Below are 23,371 nucleotides of genomic sequence, written 5' to 3' on the forward strand. Positions count from 1 at the left end.
TACCGCAAAAAAAAAAAAAAAAATTTCACCAGTTATATCAGGCTTGTGCTCTAGTAATTTCATAATTAAAACAATATATTGACGGAGAGAGCTGTGGCTAGTGATCAGCAGAGCTGTTTTAGACCTGACTCAGACATTGAAAAGTCGGTCAAGCCCTTTAAGCTTTGGCTGCCTTATGTGTAAAATTTTTGTTACCTCAGTTTCCCCACGTGATTTGACTTTGGAAGGATGAAGACAAGATCTGAGATGTCACAGGACTTCAACGTTGTTATTTGGGGTGTCGTTGTTTACTTGTTTGTCTTCAAAGCTTTAGGTTTATATCTATATTAAAGCAGGAATTTCCTAGACAAGGCAATCTGAGACTGGCCAGGTAATCACAAATTCACTGTAATATTTCAGTATCAGTACTTTTTTTTTTTTTTGCGGTACATGGGCCTCTCACTGTTGAGGCCTCTCCTGTTGCAGAGCACAGGCTCCGGACGCGCAAGCTCAAGTGGCCATGGCTCACAAAAGCAGCCGCTCCGCGGCATGTGGGATCTTCCCGGACCGGGGCATGAACCTGTGTCCCCTGCATCGGCAGGCGGACTGTCAACCACTGCGCCACCAGGGAAGCCCAGTATCAGTACATTTTAAGGGCAGTGATATCCACTCACAAAGAGCTTTCAGCAAGTTTCAACTCTGACTCTTTTTCCCTGAACTTACTCACTTTTCCTGTTCTTAAATTTTTATTACTTTAATCTAATAGATTAAATCCTAGGTTTAACATCAAGTATTTACTCTTAATAGTATATATTATTAAATAATATTTGTTTAAATATAGATGAAAGTCTCAAGAGCAACTGAAAAAACTTTATCAAATAGGAGTTCATGGGACTAATGAAAAGTTTCCATTTGAACCATTTTATCATATTTTCAGAACACAACTAAGTTGTACTAAACTATGACAAAATTCCTCTTGAGAGGAATTTATGTCAAGGATAACGATGGATGAAAAGAATAAGAACAGAGATCTAAAAGCTCTTTGGAAAGGATTGATTGGTTTTCAAATGTAAGCTGTTAGTATATAGTTGCTACTATTTGAGAAGTATAACTTGACTAATTCCAGGTAAAAATATGTAATAAATGATAAAGGTCTTAGCATTATAACAAAGTTTGCAATCAATTTAGTAAATATAATTTATTAAAGTAACCCTTTTAGGCATAATTTAAGGTTTAACCTTGCTCTGTTTTGGTAGACTTAAGTTACTAGGGTATACATTCTCGAACTGAGTAAACTTTGTCAACTGAAAAAAATGCACAACCTAAAAGTTGAGAATTCTGTTTTATTTGGTGGGCAAAACTGAGGACTTAAACCCGGGATGCAGCCTCTTAGGTAGCTCTGAAGGGCTGCTACAAAGAGGTAAGGGAGAAGCCAGGATATATAGGAGTTTTTGCAAAAAAGACCGGGTAGTCGGAACTTCAAGATTACTGGTAATGAAAGAAAACCAGATATCTCAAGTTAATGAATTTAGCACTTTTTGTTGTAAGGGAAGATGCAAGAGTCTGGGCTCATTGAAAGCATTCATTTGATACGCACCTTAGCTATCTAGGGCCAGTATCTTGTTCTTTCCTATCCTGGGTCCCCTCAGGGTGCATCGTTGGGGGTGGCTACAGTGGCTTGATGGCTGCAACATCCTTTGTTTACTGATATGGCAGACAACATTGTTCATTCACAAGGCGAAGTTGATGGTGAGCCATTGAAAATCTGACGATTACACTATTCTTTAGAGTTACAAAATCTATCATCAGTCATACAAATCAGTGTTTACCAATGTTAGTTTCTCATAATGTTAGTCTAAAGAAGGCTTTCTCAACTGTGGCACTATTAACATTTTGGGCTAGATAATTATTTGTTGTAGAGGGTTGTCCTATGCATTGTATGAGGTTTAGCAGCATCCCAAAACTCTACCAACTGGATAACACACCCATTTGTGGCAATTAAAAGTCACCAGACATTGCCAAATATTCCCTCAGGGGTAAAATGACCTCAGCTGAAAAACACTTTTCTAATGTTTCATCCCTCCTCAGTGATTTTGTGAGGGGATTTATATGACAAATCCTGCAACCATATAACTCTCGCTTAAAGATTCACATTTAATATTAACATCCTAAAGATTCTGAAAAGTCTTATTGCAATGAAACCAATTTACTTTTGTTTAATTTAACATTTCCCAAATATTTTGACTACAGAATCATCTGTATCTCAGTAATTGCTATTATAAATTTCTGTACTTTGTTACAAAACACACTGGAAAATCCTGGTGAAATTGAATGTCTACACAAGAACTTGATTCACTTAGAAGAAATCCTTAAAGCTTCAGAGTTCTTATTAAATGTGTGATGTATTTATATACCTTTAAGTTAAAAAAACGTCATTTAAATAATAATAACAGCCATGACATCAACCATAGTAAACTAAGTTTTGATAGCATATAATGGTTTACAAAAGTACTTAGCAGGTGTGAAATAATAGAAAATGCATATATTGGTCTCTGCCCCTGGGCCTGAGAAAATGTGGGTCTGACGCTAACTCCAGGAAGATAGTGTCAGAATTGAATTGAACGATAGGACAACCAGCAGTCACAGAGAACTGCTTGACGTATGGAAAACCGACACATCCAGTGTCAGGAGTGAAGTGTGATAATAGTGTGAGGGTAGAAGAGAAACACACAGGAAATGTTTTTTCCTTCTACAGCAGGCATTTGTTATTTCCTTTTCAAGACACAGCTATTAGTATCATTCTTGTTTCACGAGTTAAGAAATAGTCTTAAGAATGTGGAGTGACTTGCCCAGGGTCTTACAACTTCAAGATGGAGAGGAGAAAATCAAACCATATTATCAGATTCCACACTTTTGGTTTCCTCCGCACTCATCATAGTATACATTGTAGAGGTAGTAATATCATATTGCTACCCCTCTCTCACTGGGTACCAGCCATGCAATTCAGTTGATTTCATATTCCCTTGCCTCATCTCCAAGGGTGAGTAGCTTCATCAAATCAGTCTGAACCCATCCCATATTCACAGTGACTGGTTCAGTGCCTAAAATATGTAGAATATAGCATTTGAATGCTTCTTTTAGGAGTCCACAGTTAACCTAAGTTGGTCTTGTTAAAGAAGGGTCTAGGACTTTAGCAAAATTTAGGGGAAGGAAAGTTTTGTGGTTAGGTCGAGCAGATGGTCAGGTGAATAGATGTGAGGACTTTGACTGCTGGAGCTTTTTTTTTTGTTGCCATGTGGCAATCTCACCTGCATAGAAAGGCAACATTTGGAGGGCAGAACCAGAAATTCCAGAGTAAAGGATACAGAAACCCCATCCGAACTGCCTAAAGCCAGATCTACCATTGGATGTTTTCAGTCATCCAAGTCAACAAGTGTTTTGCCCACTTGTGTTTGGGTTTCTGTCAGTAGCAATAGAAACTATTCTTAGTAATACACCTGAAATGGAAATAGTAATAAATGGCATGTCATTTCAAAAATTATCAGTAGAAAAAAGATAATATTTGATCTAAAGTTGTTTCATAAATTTAAAATTATCATGTATTTATATTACAACTCCTAACTTAAATGGGTTTAAACTAGATTGCTGTTAATCACAAACTCTAAAACAGAATGAAAACAAATTCCAGGTGATATGGTTAGATGTGATTAGTATGATAAATCTGAAGAAATGCTACAGACAACCAGCTAACTGCCAGATGTAAAAAAAAAAAAAAAATCTGGAGAGAATGGCATGGATGTAGCTTCTAAAAGGAGAAAAGTCAGGGTGAACAAAGAAGTTAGTATGTAATGCAGTGTATTGGTATTTAGGAAATTCATCTGAAGCAGTAAGAAAAATAAGATATCGGTTGCATTAGTTTTGACAACATAGATGAATGCTCCTGCTTAATTATTTAATTTACTGTGGAGTAGTTGGAATTGAGGAAAAGATTAAAATCAGTCCAGATATTTTTCCGGTTTCTTCAAAAATAGATTCTTATAAGAATTGTTTCTCTTTCAGTTCCATATCTAAGATTGAGTTCAGGCAAGAGAAATATTTCTTTATTATTTCTGCACCTAAAAATTATTCTAATTTGGCTAACTTTCTGTTCTTTGAAGTTCAGACACATTCATCATAGTGGATAACAAAGAATGCGTCTTTAAATATTGTCACATGCCAGTACCATTCAAAAAAATGCCCAAGGTGTCACCAACTGAATCCCAGATAAATTGCTGACTCTTATCCTGGAAAAGCTATGAAATAACAGCTACCAGTAGCTACTGCTTAGGACACTAAAAGTGAGTTGTTAACAATTCTGAACTCATCTTTATTGTATTAGGTACTAGTTTTCATTTACAAGGGAAAAAAAAGGAAAAAAATAAAACAGTTTCTAGTAACAGGGAAGAGGATTATTGACATGGCCGCTTTCTAAAGGAGTCTCAAAAAGAAAGGTATTTCTGGATGCACAATACATATAAAAACCACAACAGCAGTAAGTTGGGGATCTTTATTGTACACCCTGCTGTGCCAACAATATGACACAAATACTCTCCACAAGCCTACTTTTATTGTGCTATGAAAAAAATAGTTTCCTTACCCTTTACTTTGTAATTTTTTGCTACCTAATTGATCTACTTACTCATAGTTTCTGTTACCTCATAACTTTGGCAAAGTCCATCATGTCTTTCCAACTGATTTCTATAATATTTAACTTTTGTTCCTGCTGCTAAATGACTCATTCCCCTAGAATTTCCTAGTTCAAGAGAATCTCACTGACTGAGCTCATCTTTTGTGAGTCAGGCCACATCACAGTTTCCTCATCAGCTTTTGGTTTGACTGCCCTTGAGTGTAGTTGGGGATGACAAGAAGGTGGAAAACTGTGCAGTAAGATTTTTGTGAGGCAGCTTATCCTGGTAAGGAATGTATCCATGGAGAACAAGGTACTTGTCTAATACAGTTGAGTTCTTGCTAAGCAGTAGAGCAAACTTCCTATATCCTCCCCAACACAACTGCAAAGTTGCCTCCACCTAACGCATTCCATCTATCACACGCATTGTACATACACCCACATCTTGCAAATAGAATACTGTTAATCTTGTGTCAATTCCATTTCCTGCCTCTAGAGGCGATGTCAAAAGGTCCTATCAGAAATGGCTTAGTGATCTTGGAGTCTACTGGGTAATGGTCATGACATTGATCTGAAGCTAGACTATGAATTCTGGTTGTGATATTTAATATCTGAGCAATTGTGTTAAACTCTTTGTTTCTCTGTCTCTTAATCTACAAAATGAGTATGCTTCTCACCTACCCTATAAGATTTGGGGGAGGATTAAGCGGATCAATATATCTAAAGTGCTTCAGAGAGCACTTGGAACATGGGATGTTAGCTATTATTTTAAAAAGCACTATTGAAATACATTCAGTTTTTATTTGTCTCCTCTCTGCATTTGTAAATTGTATACTTAAATACCACTAAAACACTAATATAAAATAACAGTAAAAACCTAGAACTGTCATAACAGATAACTTTGATAAAGGAGAGAAATGAAAAGAAACCTTTACTTCTAAGGACCTGGAACTATGTACTGTTCATTTGTTCTGGTCCTGAACAAATATTTCATTTTCTAGGATGGTTCACTAACTTTGAAACATGTGGCTCCTAAGGTTGGCACTATAGGACATTTATTTTTGGACGGTAAGACATTAACAAGCTGAGTAAATAAGAATGACACCCTGAGGAAATAAGAATGACACCCTCTATATTTTATGATCATCCTTTAGTATAATTTAAGTATCAGTGATAAATAGAGCATTCAGTCTTATAATCACTTAGACATTTCCATAAATGCTCCAAAATTAGGTTGTGTGTGTGTGTTCAGTCAAAGAGAAAACACAATAGCATTCAATGGTTGTAGCTTATTCATGTCGACATGGTAAGGCCTGTTGGTTTGCCCCAACTGATGTGAGGTCAGATAACTACACTTTTCATTAAAGTAAGAACAATATAGAAGAATGCACAACACTTGCTTATAGGTCTCCTATGGATACAAATGCAATTATTAGAAGGTCAACTTGACCACAGATATCATTCCTACTGGTTTCCTGAGAAGTAAAACCTACATGCAAAGGTAGCAGCACCTTGGCTTCTTTTCTCTGCCCCATCTGATACTAAATGTTGCCAAGATTCGTGAAGGTTCTAAGGGTTCACGTGCGATGCAACCATTTGACTTCACTTATAGTTTCATGAAGCATTGAAGGCCCAGACAGAAAGCAGTTGGCTTACCACTCTCCCCATGCCCCACAAAAGGGCATTTTTATTTGTATTACATTCCATATCTTTGGACTGTCCTTCACCAGAATTAAGAATTTATTCTTTTAAGCTATGGTAGTGTCAGGGATGGATGGAAGCAAAGATACAAAAAACACCTGGATTATATTCTACACATCTGATGCTCAAGTATACCCAAAGAAGACTTAGATTTTCCCCATTCCTTTTTTACTGTATGTCTCAATAAAGATGCCAAGTAGAAAAACAAAGGCACCTCTAGTGCATTAAAGGCATTAAATAGTCATCCAATGCTAATCCTTCCTTTTTGACTACTGATCAAGACTATTTTATAGGAAAATGATAAAGATATCCACCATACTTGTTAATAAAAATTCACCAACATGAAATAGATTGAGGAGCAGAAAATTAAAGCTGGACCCACTCAGTCTCTACTGAGAATACCTGACATGAGAATACAGTCTCAGTGACCTTTTCACTATCTCTGCTGAATTGACTTCGAATGGTTCCTTTCATCCCCATGTAGGAATGAACAAACCACCTCCTGTGGAGGCTGAGACTTACATGAGGCCTCTCCCTTGCTAAGATCCTTGCTCAAAAGAAAGGTCATGAAAGCTGCATACTGATCACATTCTAAACCTTTTCACCCAGGCCCCAGTGGAAGCCTGGATTAATGAGACTGATAAACTCTGATTTACCCATATGACAGTTAGAGAAAAACACCCCATGGTGACCATTAAAGGCTGATAGGAGAGCCTACGGCAGCCCTCAACTCTCTTAACTGGCTATTGTACCAAAGACAGTTTTGAATCCAATAGCCAGTGTCAAATGTGCAAACCCTCCTTTCTTTCTCTTTCCTGGAGTGAGAAGGGGACACCATCAAAAAGGTCAAAATTTCCAGAACAAAGTGACATGTCAAAGGTTACTGGAATATTATGCTTATCAAACTTATTATCAGTAAAGTATTTTTATCCATACCCTCATTGGGACAATTTCATGTTCAAGTGATCCATTTATGTTACGCTGTTATCTCTAATGTTTCCCTTTAGTTCTTCAAGTTGGGTGAAAATGGCAATCAGTCATAAAATGTTCAAAATATTTGGGGCAAAGAAAAATTCCACTTTGACAGAAACCCAAACAATAGATGTATGTTGTTTGTTCATAATGAGAAACATATTTGACATATGAGAAAAATGGCTCCCCAAAGATGTCCATGTCCTAATTCCTAGAATCTGTGACTATGTTACCTGACATGGCAAAAGGGACCTTACAGATGTGACTAAGTTAAGAATCTTTTTTCTTTAATAAATTTATTTATTTATTTGTTTTTGGCTGCGTTAGTTCTTCATTGCTGCGTGCGGGCTTTCTCTAGTTGCCGCGACCAGGGACTACTCGCTACTCTTTGTTGTGGTGCGCGGGCTTCTCATTGCAGTGGCTTCTCTTGTTGCAGAGCATGGGCTCTAGGTGCGCGGGCTTCAGTAGTTGTGTCACGCAGCCTCTGTAGTTGTGGCTCGCAGGCTCTAGAGCGCAGGCTCAGTAGTTGTGGTGCGTGGGCTTAGTTGCTCCGCGGTATGTAGGATCTTCCTGGACCAGGGCTTGAACCCATGTCCCCTGCACTGGCAGGCAGATTCTTAACCACTGCGCCACCAGGGAAGTCCCAATTAAGAATCTTGAGATGGGGAGATTAACTTGGATTTACTGCATGGCACTGATATAATCACAAACTCAGGCCTTATAAGTGAAAAAGGGTAGCAGAAGAGTCAGAGTCAAGGGAGGAGATGTGACAACCGAAGAGAAGCTGGGAGTGATGCTAATGCTGGCTTTCAAGATGGAGCCAAGGAATAAGAGCAGCCTCTAGAAGCTGGAAAAGGCAAGGCCAGGAATTCTCCCCTACAGCCTCCAGAAGGAATGCAGCTCTGCCAACACCTTGATTGGTCTTGATTGTAGACCAATGAGACCCATTTGGACTTCTGACGTCTAGAACTACAAATTAATATGCTTTTCCAGTTTTAATCCACTAAATTTGTGGTGATTTGGTACAGCAGCAGTAAGAATCTAATACATTGTCTAATAACTTTATTATTAAATCCTTGTAAAGAATCTATGGGACAATATATAAAAACAACCTAATTTATTGCCCATTGTTAAAATGATAATTAACAAATCTTAATTGACCACCTCTTACTTTTGAAAGAACTAGGCCACCTTTAAACTCAGTGAAGACCCATGACTAAAATATTAAATTATTTCCTACTTATATTCAACCTGATCCATGTTATCTGCCTTAAAAGGATTTGCAAATTTATCATTTTTTAAAAAAATCTAGTGATCTAAAGTTAAGCTTTCTATATTTAATATGCTACCTAGTACATTGTTGGCAATCAATAAAACAGTATTCAAAAATGAAAGATAGTGTCTAAATTGGTGTTTTATTTTGAGATAGGCTATACAGGTCTTCTAATCCTTTGTGGTTTCTAAGAACTGAAACTAGTTAATTCACAGTTAAAAAAGAGTTAGGTGACTTTTTAAATTCCTCAAAATTGAGTGAGTTATTTAAAATATGCACTGGGCGTAAACAAAATGACCAAATAATTATGCTTGTATTTTTATTTTAAAAGAATCTAATAAGAATGAAATGTTTCATTATTGCATCAAACTTAGGAAATTTCAAATATTGCTTTTAAATATCATGTATATGAACTCAGAAATGTAATCACTGTTAATTATCACTAGTTTATATAAAAAAAGAAGCTTTGATATTTTTATCAGGAGGGACAATGCTTTTAATTCCCTTGCATTTGTTCAAGAAAAAGTCTAACCTCAGACTACATCTGTGCATTTAGAGATAACAATAATATTCTTCCTAACATCAAGGACAAAAGCAAATGGATACGGAATTCCATTTGGATGGATACGGAATCTATAAATTTACACACTTTCATGGAGGATTAGCATGGGAATAAAGAATGCTTTTTTTTAATATTATAAGAGTTTTGACTAAGAGGGTCAGTAAATCTTTGCTAAAACTTGGAATAATTATTGGGAAAATTTTAGTATGAGAAACGTCAAGAAAAATAATAATTTGGTTGCAGCCAAGTATTTGGCCTGGGTCCCATTTGTAACTAAAGGCAACCTAGTAAATGTCACACTTTCACAAACTACCTTCAGCACTACAAGTGAAATCCTAGTTGCCTATTTAATTGAGGGAAAATCTGACAACAATAAATTTTTTTTAACTCAAGTATATGTGCCTAGAGTAAAACATTGGTTACTTCTAGGAAATTTGTGTTTATTTTACATGCTTTCAGATTACAAAACATAATACATAAAAATACACACAATTATGATCATAAAGGAGATATTGTTTTGAAATCTGCTTTTTCCACCTGCTTTCATATGTCAAACCTCCCTTAATGACATTAATTTGTTTCTGAGTACCTCACTGCTATGTCAAAAAGCATTCAATGAAAACATATCTCGAGATTCATTTTACTGGGGAATTTTTGCTGACAGAAAAATATTTCATTTTAATAAGTTTAAGTAATCAACGATAATTTGCAAGTAAATAAATACACTTTGTACATAAAATATAATGCAGTGAAGGTTTATTTTACTCACCTGAGGAAGAAGGGACCTGCTGGATGGTGGTGGGTGGTACTGGAGGGGTGTGAAGTGCTGCTGTTTCTTTTCTACATTATTTCCTCACCAGATTTTCTACCTTATTGGTCCCATGGTCATCTTGCGCCCCATCTACTTTTACAGATAGAGTTGTAGTGCAGAGAAACAACATGAAAGCAAATAAAGTTCAAAAGTGAGAGCTCTTCAAAGCTTGAAGAAGTAGCCTTGATGTGCAAGGGCCAAATAGGCATATACCTTCCCTTGATCAGGCTTTTGGGCAAAAGAACTCCAAGCAAAACATTGTTCTTTGGGCCCATCTGAACACGGGACACAATTTAAATTTGTTCCATGCAACGTTCTCAGACCAGAACCCATTGTGTCAAGTAAACTATCTCTGTCTGAAACAATTATATTGAAATATTTCTTCTTATAGCATATTTATTTTAGCAAGTTTGGGGATAAATTCCTTATTATTGAAAAAGCAGGGGTTGTCTGAAAAACGGTAAAGCTTTGCAAGTACTATTAGGAGAAAAAGTTATTAACTGAAGAGTCTTTATGTGAGATAAGCATATTGCAAGTATAATTAGTTAGAGATATTACCAAAGGTATAGATCATGGGCTTCTCCTGCAGGAGCCATCCAGTTTAGAAAACAAAATGATAGTCAATCTATGTATAACAGCAACTGTGAGAAAAGTTATCTATGATATACATGAAGGAAATTTTGAGGGGCAATGCAGCCATTAGATAAAAACTTTAAAAGAAAATGTTCATAACCTTAGAACTAATAGTTCTACTTCAGAGAACTTATTTTAGAGATTAGAAATTTATGAACATATACGATTATTGCTGTGTTCTTTATCATAGTGAAAATTTTAAAACGATCTCTGTCTAAACAGTAAGGTATTTGTTAAGTAACTTAAGTACATCCATATACTGGGATAATTCAAAGCCATTGAAACATATCTTAAATGATAGTTCACACATGAAAAATGCATTGATGTGTTGCTAAGTTAAGACAAATCAGATCACGATACATTCAAATCAATCTCAATTTTGTAAAATATCTCTCTAAGTGTTGATTTATTCTTAGAGAGGTTTGAACAGAAATAAGCCAAATATTCACTGTAGTTTTCCCTGCTGTGAAATTTTGGGTGATTATGTCTTCTTTATTATTCTTTTCTGTATTCTATGATTTTTTTTCAACATATAACAATACTTCAATTTTTTTTTTTTTTTTTAACAAATGAGACATTCGATTGGAAGTGGTTTTAAAGATTAGCCTAATGTAAGAGAAGAAATAGGCTCAGGTAGGAATTATGATTTGAAGTAAGGTAGGTTTAAAGGCATCAAGGTATTAATTAAGGTGTTGGTAGCTGAAAAGGAGATTGGGGGTGGGGGGAGGAATTGCAAAGGGAAAATTTAACCAAACTACTCAGTGAAAAGTTAGGCACATGCTGAAATATTAGTCGTTGAACAGTTATTTTTAAATAGAGAAGGAAATGGGTAAATTCTGGTTTTGTCCCAAATCTTCCACTTTGGTTAAATGGATGGTTCTGAAATCTCTGGACTTCCTAATTATCTTAAGAGCAAAGATTAAGTGTTTTTTTATTGGGAAGTTCTCTGAAGGAGCCATTAAGGAGCCTTGCTCAAAGTGATTTGTAATACTTCTGTGTGAATTTCATCATTGGCAAAAGCTGCCACATCATATTGTCCGTGTGGACATAACTGAGGAATTCTGATGTTGGCCAGAGTTTTGGGTTAAAAATATAAGGTGCCTGGTTGCTCAGCCCTATTATGTACTCAATAATAAGTACTGTTCATCTTCTTAAATTATGTTTTCTGAAAGTAAATAGATGTAGGATTAATTAACTCTTTATAAAACAGTCAGCTGTACTCATAGATATACATATAATATTCTGAATTCAAACCCTTAGAATAGGGAGATTGGGATTGACATATATACACTAATATGTATAAAATAAATAACTAATAAGAACCTGCTGTATAAACAAAATAAGATTCAACCCTTTAGAATACATAAATATGGGATAAAAAAGCATCCACAAATGTACAATTTAGAGATGGTTTGGGTTCAATATTTTATTATACGTTAAAATGAATTTAGTGTATTTTAAGGTCATTTCAAATATTCAGCGCGTAGAGGTTTTTATTTTTTTTAAAACAGGAATATAATAAATACTGTACTGAGACTTTGAATGCCCAAAGTTCATAATTATCTCAAAGAATCTTTTCACTCCAGGCCACCTGGAGGCTAAATTTTAAAGTAGGGGAAGTTTGCGTTTACCATTTCCTTCCTTATTACCTTTCACCTTTAGGAATGAATCTATTACCCCAGACCCTGAGCTAACCTACACTTTCATACACAGCCTTTTCTTCTTACCTGTGAAATAGGTTTTTTTGTCTGTTGCACAGGACTCGGTACCATGCTTTCCTGATAGTCCTGATTTAAGGGTAACTGCTCCTCCCTCCTGAGTTCTAGCCATTGTTCTCTGTTTGAAATGGGATAATTCACATATTGAGTGATTACCCCTCACCACCAACCATGCACAAAGCATGATGTACGAAGACTTTAGCTCTTACGCACTTCACATAGGATCAGAAGTTGCCTGAAATTAATATGCCATCTTAGCTACGTAGACTATCTTTGAGTGTAAAAATGAGAAATTTTCGTCAGGTGGTTGTAGCTGAATAGCCCTGATGGGTTTCCATGCAAGTGGAGTGGAGACTTTAATTAAAATTTCATGGAAGGCAACACTATTTTGAGTAATTCAACTGATGTTACTTTCTTCTATCAAACTGATCTCCAGCTGCCCAAGACATCACTGATAAAGTTCATTTTCCTCTAGTTCCCCACCATTCTTGCCCTCACTGGCTTTTTCAGTTAAGGCGGAGTTATCCCAGGGGATCAAGACATCATTCCATTTATTGCTTTTTCTCTCATCTCTATTTTCCCCTTCTTAAAATTAATTTTATAGTATTAGTTCTTTAAAAATAGCCTCAGGTACCCTTGTGTTTTTTTTCTAAACCATACTAATCCAAAAATAAACTAACAAAAATCACATACAAAAAAGAGGAAAGCCCAAAACATATTTAAAGATGCAGTTCGGGCTTCCCTGGTGGCGCAGTGGTTGGGAGTCTGCCTGCCGATGCAGGGGATATGGGTTCGTGCCCCGGTCCGGGAAGATCCCACATGCTGCGGAGCGGCTGGGCCCGTGAGCCATGGCCGCTGAGCCTGCGCGTCTGGAGCCTGTGCTCCGCGACGGGAGAGGCCACAGCAGTGAGAGGCCCGCATACCGGGAAAAAAAAAAAAAAAAAAAAAAGATGCAGTTCAACAAGGATAGAATGATATCTTGATCCCCTGGGATAGCACACATCTGCTAGTATAGCTGACTGTTTAGTTCACCTTGTAAATTAAATTTGACCAATGGAACATTGGTATAGGTGACTAATGAAAGATCTATGTAGAAACAAAGTGACATATTCCCAAATTTATGACTTTGGCTTACAGGTGTCCCTTTGGAAATCTTGAGGTCCTGTCATAAGGGAACAAAGGAGCATTGCACATGAAGTAGGATAACTGCCTACACAATTGATGTGGAACAAGCCATCTCAGTTATTTCAGTTCTGATGGTGTGTTAACTCATAAGGTGAAGATGAAAACGAAAAGCAACCAACCTGAATTAAATAAACCCCAATTTCTTAAAAATACTCAAAGGTACATTATTGACACTAAAATAAAAAGTACAGTTCCTCTTTTGCTAAAAACTATTATGTTCTTTGTTACTACCTGCAGGTAGAGCTTGCCGTATCCCTGGTTCCCAAGATGTATTAGTGGAGATAAAGATACTGACTTACGAGAAAAATGAGGGATTTGCCCAATTTCACCTAATAACTTAATCAATAGGGAAAGATAGCAAGCAAAACACAGCCCCACTTTCAAATCCTTGGCAGATACTCAAACCATAAATACCGACATATGGAGTATGCTTATATGCATGATCATTAGCTAAAATATATATTTATAAAGGAATCTTATTCTCTTATTTATATATTTATGTGCATATTTGATATCTTTTCTCTAGGAAATATGCAGAATCCAAGTATTTCAGAACTTTTAAGATTTCCTCAGCATTTATGTTGTTTGTAAAGCTTGATTCTAGGAATATTTTCTCCAGAATCCTGTCTAGTGAAATAATCTTATTAGAGAATATGATAATAAATACACTTTACAAATAAAACCCACATGTAAACACTTAACCTATTTCCTTGGAATCAAACAGTTAAGTTCTTACATCTCATAGGTCATGGTGCTTGGCACTAAAGTCATAATGAAACAATAGACATGGACTTGCCCCCAAAGTTCTTACAGTTTACTAGGTGAAATGACATTTATTTATATCCTTGAGAAGTTCCACGTCCAAACACACAGAAACTTCTTTCAGTTTCTGACATAATCTACATTCCTACATGTAGAACAAGACACAACTGGCTAGCACACACTAATTGTCAAATGGGCAACATGGAAAATAAAAACAAAACTGAAATAGAAAAGAAATATACAAACAGTTTTTATAAAAGGCCTCACTATACAGACATAAAGGATTTTAAAGGTTCAAGAAGTGAACATGTACAAAATGTGGAGGCAGAGTTTGAATCCTGTCTTTGGCATAACTGTCTGAGTTTTGAAGAAGTCATGTAACCGCTACCATTGTTTCACAGTGGTGGTGTTATTGGCATTTGGAGAAGGATAATTCTTCTTCGCTGGGTCTGCCTGAAAATCTGCAGGATGTTTACCATCCCTTGCTCTTGACATTAAAGTTCATTATGACCTTCCATTTATCTTGACACTAATCCCTTCCCCATAATCCGCATATTTTGCAATAAATTGGATAGAAGTTAGCGATGGGATGGGTGCTATCATATTTGTTGAGAACCTCTATTTTTTAACCATTATCCACCTGTTATTCCCTCATTTATAAATGAGATTTTTGTTCACAAATTAATTTACTTCCCTTTGTTTTGAATTTCTCAATTTCCCTACAGCTTACAACATAAAGTAAAATCACAGAGATAACTTTTAGAATCTTTGTGGTGGTGTTAATATTTTGTTTTTCATTTTCTTGTCCCACTAGTATGATCATCATATATAAGACATGTTTTGGTGGGTGTTGGAGAAGAAGGTGATGCAGCTAGAAGCAAAGCATATAGTGGGATAAGAAAAAAAATGTAACCTTCTATGTGACGTTCATTTCTCAAAATCCCTCTTATCCTTCAAAGCCCAATACAAATGTCAAGTCTGAAATATTTCATTTCATCCTCTGCCTTCCCCCCCCCTTAGTGAACTTATATACCGTGTTTATGCCACGAAACTGGAAATAACAACAAATTTATTGCATCATACAGCAAAACTGGGCTCAATAAAACAGGGTAAATTTTAATAAGATAAATACTAAATCTTACCATGAGTCTAAAAAATTAACTGTTTAAGTGGAGAATAACTTAAGTATTGATCAGCTCCATATATCAAAAAGACTATGGAAGATTCTCAAAAATTCAATAAGCTACAACAGCTGAAAGAAACTAATTGTGTGTGCTAAAATAAAAAGGGACCAGAGAAGTATTTTCCAGACTTCAAGAAGATAAGGTTCTTCTTGCAAAAATCAGGTCAAGTTTCTAACCCACCATTTATATCTTTCAGAGGATCCTGCTGTGCCCCTCCCATGTTGCCTGGTGGGCTTCTATCTCTGCCTCTAGTTCTTCATGTACCAATGGAAATAGAAAGGCAGGGACTGTTAAGAACAAAATCTTGAGTAAGCTAAAGTTGATCTTGGATAGCTACCTTTAACCAGTCTCTCTCTCTCTCTCTCTCTCTCTCTCTCTCTCTCGGTTTTATGATTTTATATCCACTTCTTTTTGTGAAATTTAATTTAGTCATATTCCAAGACATCCTCATTCATTTTGTGATTGAGCTCCATCTTTCTCAATGGAAAGGAGATTAGGTTGAATACATAAAGCTAGATGACCTTTACCCAGTGATGGAATTGTGAGAGAGATTTATGATCGTGAAAGGATTCATGTCTACACAGAGGGCAGATCCCAGCATTTCCAGTCTCTGCCACAGCCTCATTTCCTTCTGCCACCTTGCTCTGCTGCAATGTTCAGTCATTGTCTTCTTTGGTATGTTTCGATTGACAGGAACATTACAAATGAAATCCTTACTAAAGGTGAAGTAAAACAATTTTCTCCTTCAAGGTCTGAATTTAGGAACCTGTCTTTTCTCATAACAGCTGATGACATCTCTGGTGCCTGGGAACAGAAGGGAGAATCCATCTGTTGGCAGGAAGAGAAAAAAGAATGTACACAAGGTGCTGTATATTTGCAATTTTTTTTTGAACACTAGAGACAGGAAATGTTTGAGTTAAAGTGCTACTAGTGAATGTCTGGGTGCGTGTTCTTTATTATTGCATGCAAAAGTTGCCTTCAAAATGAACTGAGAGATGACACTTTAGTCAGTTTTTTCCCAAAAAATCATTTTAAAAACTATTATCTATATAACTATTAAGGTTAATGACATGTTGGAAAAATTAACCTAGGTATACAGTGCTCTTTAAAATCATCACTGCCATTTAGTTTACTTCCACTCTCACTTTAGGTTCCTGGATGCAGAGAGAAATACGTGAGATATGCCCACTAATTTGTAGTTTAGGATATTTCTTTCTATATTTTAGGTGCTTTTAAAGTTATTAATTTTGTCTTAGGAGAAAACTATGTGTATACAAGACCCCCCCCAAAAAAACCTGACTGAATCCCCAGAATAACCTAACCTGTCTGGCTTCTGTGTATCAGAAATTCATTATCACCTAAAAAATTTGGCTCTTGTGAGCAGCCTGGGTTGGATCATCTTAATGATGTGTTACAAAATATAGCTGAGCTGCTGTAAACAATCTCTCCTTTGTTTAAAAGAAAGAAAAAGACATAGAACAAGAACAAGTAAAAACACTTCCCATTGCAAAGCGATCACTCTTAAAAGCAATTCATATACTTCTTACAACATTCCTCTTTGACTAGCCCCCAGCAGGCACACACATCCAGGGCAGGGTGTGTATGAGGGTATGCACACGCACGTCTACCTCCTCAAAAACACTATTGAACTCACTTGCTATATTTTTACTACATGTCCAAAAAATTATGATTCTTCAAAGCTCTTTTAACTTATTTTAGGGCTGAAAAAATACAAATGGCGTATAGACTTAGAAAGGATGGAAACCTTTGACTGGTCAGGTTTGCTGTAGTGAAAATGGCACTGGACTCCCGGTTCTTCAGTTTACCAGCTACTTCAGGAAAACATAAATAAATAAAATTTATCGCATAGATTTAATGGGATTCATATAAATAAACATATAGTTGGTACACTGCAGGTGCTTTATACAACAGGCATTGGTTGAGTCTGACTCTAATCTATGGTTCATTACAAGAATCCAAGCAATAGTAGTTCAAAAGGTATCTCATCATTTGGACCAGAAGCCAAACAAAATGTTGAAAAATACAGATACACACACATAGACACACATGCAACCTTTAAAAAGGAGCTAAAGCAAAGAGCTCAACTTGAATTAGCGGGAAAAAAGACATTCAAACCATGATTCAAATGAATCACTGGGACCTTTATATATATATATCTTCTTTTATAATATACTCTAGCCCAATGGCATGATGGTCTTGAAGTTGTTTCTCCTGCTCAAAACTCTCCTTTAAGTAAAGTAAACCAATAGACTGAAGCTTAAGTTTAGTCTAGTTTTCTCTTCCTAATACTTTCCAGTTTGGCATAATAATGAGGTGGGTGGCAGAAGAGTTTATTCAACAGAGAAAAGCACCCTCTCTGATCTTTTAAATTTCCTTCCTTCTACTAATTTTAGGCTTAGTTTTTTCTTCTTTTTCTAGTCCCTTGAGTTTCTAAAGTTAGGCTGTTTATTAGAGGTCTTTCACTTTTCTTAATATAGGTGTTTATTGCTCGGAACGTCCCTCCTAAAACTGCTTTTGCTGCATCCCATAAGTTTTGGTATGTTGTATTTCTAATAAGCCCCCAGGAGAGGCAATCCTCAGACCACAGTTTGTTATGGTTCTTGGAAGAACCACCTCTGGAATACCTTTTAGAGTTGGTTCTTGCTGAGATAACTAGTGTCAATACTGTATTACACAGTTCTTCCTAAGATATTTTACCAGGAGTTATTAGTTTCATTGTGGGAAGCAAGTGTACACAACACCAAATGGAGTCCACTTTTACATGTGTTCTCAGCCACACTTTGCTGTGCCCTGAGCCAGAGAAGACACAGAGATCTGACGAGTCCTAACTGGCTCAGAGTAAGTTCTTATTACTCAAGGGCGTGTTTCCAGATTTGGAGCCTTAAGTCCTTTGATAATTCCTGGCAATGTCCAAAGTTGGACTATGCACTGACACAGCCACCTGACCAAATACCTGTCTCTTATCCATCCATAGTTCACAGAGGTACAGGGAAGGTTATTACCAGGAAAATTGGTCACCCCACTTTTTACTCAGCAGGCTTTTTATGTAGTGACTGTTTTCTTCCAGCTCCACTGAATAGAGTATTCCAGAACCCAAACAACAGATTTAGTGCTCCAGTACCTCCTTCTATAGCGATTGTTGACACACTCTTCTGTAAGGCTTCCTCCTCCATTTATGTTGCCATCCTCTCCCTAGTCATTGTCACCTTTTGACTTCAGGCCCCTTCTCCACATTCACTGCAGACTTTGGCTCCTGGTATATGATTTTCTCTTTCCTATGTATTGATACCATCCATTACACACTTCTTCACACATCCCATATATTAGCCCCATCTTTAGTTCTTGTTACTGTTTCCCACAACAGCATTTCCAATATTCATTTCTCTCTTTGACTGCCCAAGGACTAGGATTTTTGTTATACTCAAAAAAGTTCCTAGTCTCCCATTTCACAATCCCATTATGGCTTTCCAATCCCATTAATATATCTGCATCCTCTTGCATCTTTTCCTCCTCTCCTGACATCTTACAATGAGAAGTTCTGCCTCCATCCAAGATTCATAGCTTTACCTGAACCCTGAGACCATCAATGCCTCCCTTCGTGACTCACTGACTATCTCTTCTCTCATCTAAAATAACAACCTATCTCTCTCTCTCCTCTGGATTATTTCCTTCAGCATATAATCATGCTTAAAACACTCCCACTTAAAATTTTTCTTTGATTTTTTTTTTAACAGACACACATTTCTCTCCTTCCTTGAATAACAAAGCTCCTAGAAAGAGTACTTTGAACTTGATACTTCCAACTCTAATTCTCATTCAGTTTCTCATCTGATGCAAGGTGATTTCTGCATCCATCATCCCATAGAATCTGATCTTGTCAAAATCATTAAAGATGCTAGCTGCTAAGTGCCATGGGAGCTTTAAAGTCATTATCTTGAACTTTCTGAAGTGTTAGCACTGTAAATCATTTCTCCATTTTAGAATCTCTTCACAATCTTCTCGTTCATCACTCTTTCCTGAATTTTCTCTTCTCTGACCACTTCATTATAGTTTACCTTTTTCTGAGACATTCACAATGGGCACTTCAGGCACTCCAGTGTGATACAAGTAGATTACAGTTGTGCCAGAGATAGTGATGCTACAGAACTGACTGTGGGTGTGGAACAGTAAGAGTCTCCAGGGAGTTGACTCTGGTCATGTGTTATGTAGACAATTGTTCATTTTCACTGTAAGACATAATGTTGAAAAGATTGGGAACGAGTGGTCTAAACTTTAAGAAGTTGCTGGTTGCAAAGGTTTGAGTTATGGTCTTCTTTAAGATCCTTTTCTCATTCTGCCAACTTTTCCTCAGTGATCTCCCTACCCCTACATGTGGATGATTTCTGTATGTAGTTCTGAGCCACATTCCAGACATGCAGATTCAACTACTTCTTCTCCAAACTAATTTGTTGATACTTCAGGCATCTCAGATTCTTTGCAGTGTCCCAAACTGAACTCATTATCCTGTCTCCCAAAAGTAGATCTTTTAGCTAAATTTTGCATATTGAGATTGACCCAGTTCCCTAACCAGTTGTCCAAAGTAAAGATCAAGGATCATCCTTTCCACTGTTTCCTTTCTCTCCATCACATCTATTGATTATTATATCTTGTTCTTTTCACATCTAACCTCAAACATATTTTAATAAGTCAGCCTCTGTCCTAAAGATCTATCCATAATTTCCTACTGTAGGGAAGTAAATCTAAATTATATTATTATTATTATTATTTTTTCGGTACATGGGCCTCTCACTGTTGTGGCCTCTCCCGTTGCGGAGCACAGGCTCCGGACGTGCAGGCTCAGTGGCCATGGCTCACGGGCCCAGCCGCTCCACGGCATGTGGTATCTTCCCGGACTGGGGCACGAACCCGTGTTCCCTGCATCGGCAGGCGGACTCTCAACCACTGCGCCACCAGGGAAGCCCTAAATTATTTTTAGTGATACACAAGACCCTTCCTGGTTTTGTCCCCCACCAGTTCAGTTTTATTTCTCATCATGTCTCTTCTTCCTTTATTTGCATCTACTCTCTAAATTCCAGCCACACACAACTTCTTGAAAGTTTCCTGGTATATCATGTCCACTCACTCTCACTTTTGTCTTTTGTGTATTCTTTTTCACTTGTTAATTCATCTTTATTTTTCAGGGCTTACCTAGGCATTCTTCAGCTTGTCTTTCTTGACAAATTTCTTACAGCCTCCAAAGTACCTTGAACTTCACTTAACCAAAGTATTTGACACCGTATGGTACAGTTTCTCTCTACTTTCATGGCTATTCAATTAAATTGTGAGATGCTTAATGGCAGGGAAGGTGTCCAATTCATCTTTGTATCACTTTCCTTTACCACAAAACCAAGTGTTATGGGTTGAATTGTGTCCCCTCCACCACTGACTGAAGGACGTGTTGAAGTCCTAACTACCAGTACTCCCAATGTGATTTTATTTGTAAATAGGATCTTTACAGATTCAACCAAGTTAAGATGAGGTCGTTATGGTGGGCCCTAATCCAGATATGACTGGATTATATTTCCCTTACAAAGGGCGGGGGGACTTGGATACAGACACACACAGAGGAAAGGCTGTGTGAAGACGCACAGAGAGAATGCCACGTGATGATGAAGGCAGAGATTGGAGTGATGCCTCTGCAAAGCCAAGGAATGCCAAAGGCTGCTGACAACACAACAGAGCCAGAATAGGCAAAGAAGGATTCTCCTGCAGGTCTCAGAGCATGGAACTACCAACACTTTGATTTCAGACTCCTAACCTCCAGAGCTCTGAGACAGTAAGTTTCTGTTGCTTTAAGCCCCCCAGTTTGTAGTAATTTCTAGAAATAGCAGCCCTAGGAAAGTAATGAAGAGCAATAACAACATCTTGAATAAATGAATGGGCAGCCTCTCCCCTCAACGTAAAATATTCAGAACTACTGGATGTTTGCAGCCTCTATTTCTGTAATTTGGTCAGAACAAGCTATGACATTTTTTTGTAAAATCCTGGTGATAATGATCATAATACTTTCCTGAAGGAGTTGTTGCAATTAAATACATATAAAATACGTAAAACAGAATATTAATGCTCAAAAATATTATTATGACTATCATTATTATTACTATCATCATCATTGCTACTGTTATTATTCCGTGGGTACCCGGGAGGGCATATTCACATTCAAATATCCAGGTCTAAGACATGGATCCCCCAAGATCCCAGCCCTTGCGCCCTACGCATGCTTTCTGCATGACTGATCTGCCGTGAGACTTTCCTCCTGCCAGAGGCCAGGTACACACTGTCAGCCACCCCTGTGTTTGGCTTTGGATCACACTTTTTTCTGCCGAAGAATGAGTCCTGAAATTATATATAAGGAATGGAAAAGAAAACAAAACAAACACAGGATTCACTTTAGATTTGCTTTATAAATACCTACTCAAGAATGACTTATTTCATTAAATAAATCTGTCAAGAAAAATCCAAATTTCAGAACATAAATAAGAGCTGATTATTCACATCATATATGCATATTCATTTTCCAGAATTTCTTTAACAAGGTATAGAATTTCTTTAAAGTTGTATAAAAATATTAGCAAATGTAGAATTTCTTGGTCTGATATCTAATCCACAGAGACAATGCAGTGTGGACATCCAGGCCGTAGATAAAAATGTTGGTGATCTTGCAGGTTTCTTTCTTTCCTTAGAAGTATCTCCTCCTTCCTTTTAGAATCCTGTGGCTGAATACTCTCCTAGTCTCTAACCCCTCAGTAAATCCTGATTACAGGATTGAATCTAACGCTATACAAATTCTAAGTTATAAATGACAAGTAAATTTAAAATTTGTGTCATTTCCAGGAATGGTTAAGATGCATAACCATCAGACGGTTCTTCAGGTGTCTTCATGCATGTGAGGATATGAGACAGGGACATTAAGGTGAATTTGACATTAAGTTCACTTATATTGGTAGCAACGAGTGAAACACTAACAAGGCAAATGGCACCACGCTGGTTTGGAGCACTTTATGCAGTTCTCCAAGCCACTATCAGGCACCAGGGGAGAATCCAATTCACTAATTTCTACATATTCTAGGTGGTTTGTAAGTGTTAAAAGGGAGGAATTTTCTTTAGTACCCAATATCCTCATTTTTTTATTCTTTCAATAAAGCTAGAGAACTGGCAAGAATGAAATGCTTTACAGACATACCTTGAGAGTCATAACGAAAAACAAGTGAACAAAAAAGTTGAAAGGAAAACAAGAAAAAATCCTCATCGAAAAACAGATTAGAGGGTTGCTTGTAATTTGCTGAAGATAGTCTGTGGCTTGGAATAGCCTGACTTTGGAACTATTCATGGAGTGTGGTAAAATCTTTTATACTAAATAAATATAGTTTGGTGGGAAAAAAAAGATAAAGAAAATAAGAGGAACAAAACACCTTCCAGCTGGCTGGTTTTATTGTCAGCACGCAAAGGGTGAATTGGTGATTTATGCAACCAGGAAAGGGTGTTTGTGAAAGAAAAGAGAGATTAAGTAAGCGATTAGCAATTTCAGATTGATCTCACATGGCCCCCTTTCCTTATATTCTCACCAGCACTCTTCCTTTTCAAGCCCTGTCTGAAATTATCAGCAACACTGCCGAATGGGAGGGGATCTTGTCCCCACCTGCAGAATGATATTCTACTTTCTTTGGGGTTGGATGTATATTATTTTATGGATAATTGAACTATTATATATCACTTCTGCATATCATTATGCATCATGACTATTTTTTCACCAAAATAATAAAAGAAATGAAGACGGTAATTCGCAAACCATGCTGCATATAAGCAAGAAACTTATCTTTTGGAAGGGTCAGCTGAACCATGAATCATGTTTTTTAGAAGAACAA

This window comes from Delphinapterus leucas, chromosome 10, assembly GCF_059928025.1.
Source record: "Delphinapterus leucas isolate spDelLeu-1000000601 "Yukka" chromosome 10, BTC_Dleu_Yukka2, whole genome shotgun sequence".
In the NCBI taxonomy this organism is placed as follows: Eukaryota; Metazoa; Chordata; class Mammalia; order Artiodactyla; family Monodontidae; genus Delphinapterus; species Delphinapterus leucas.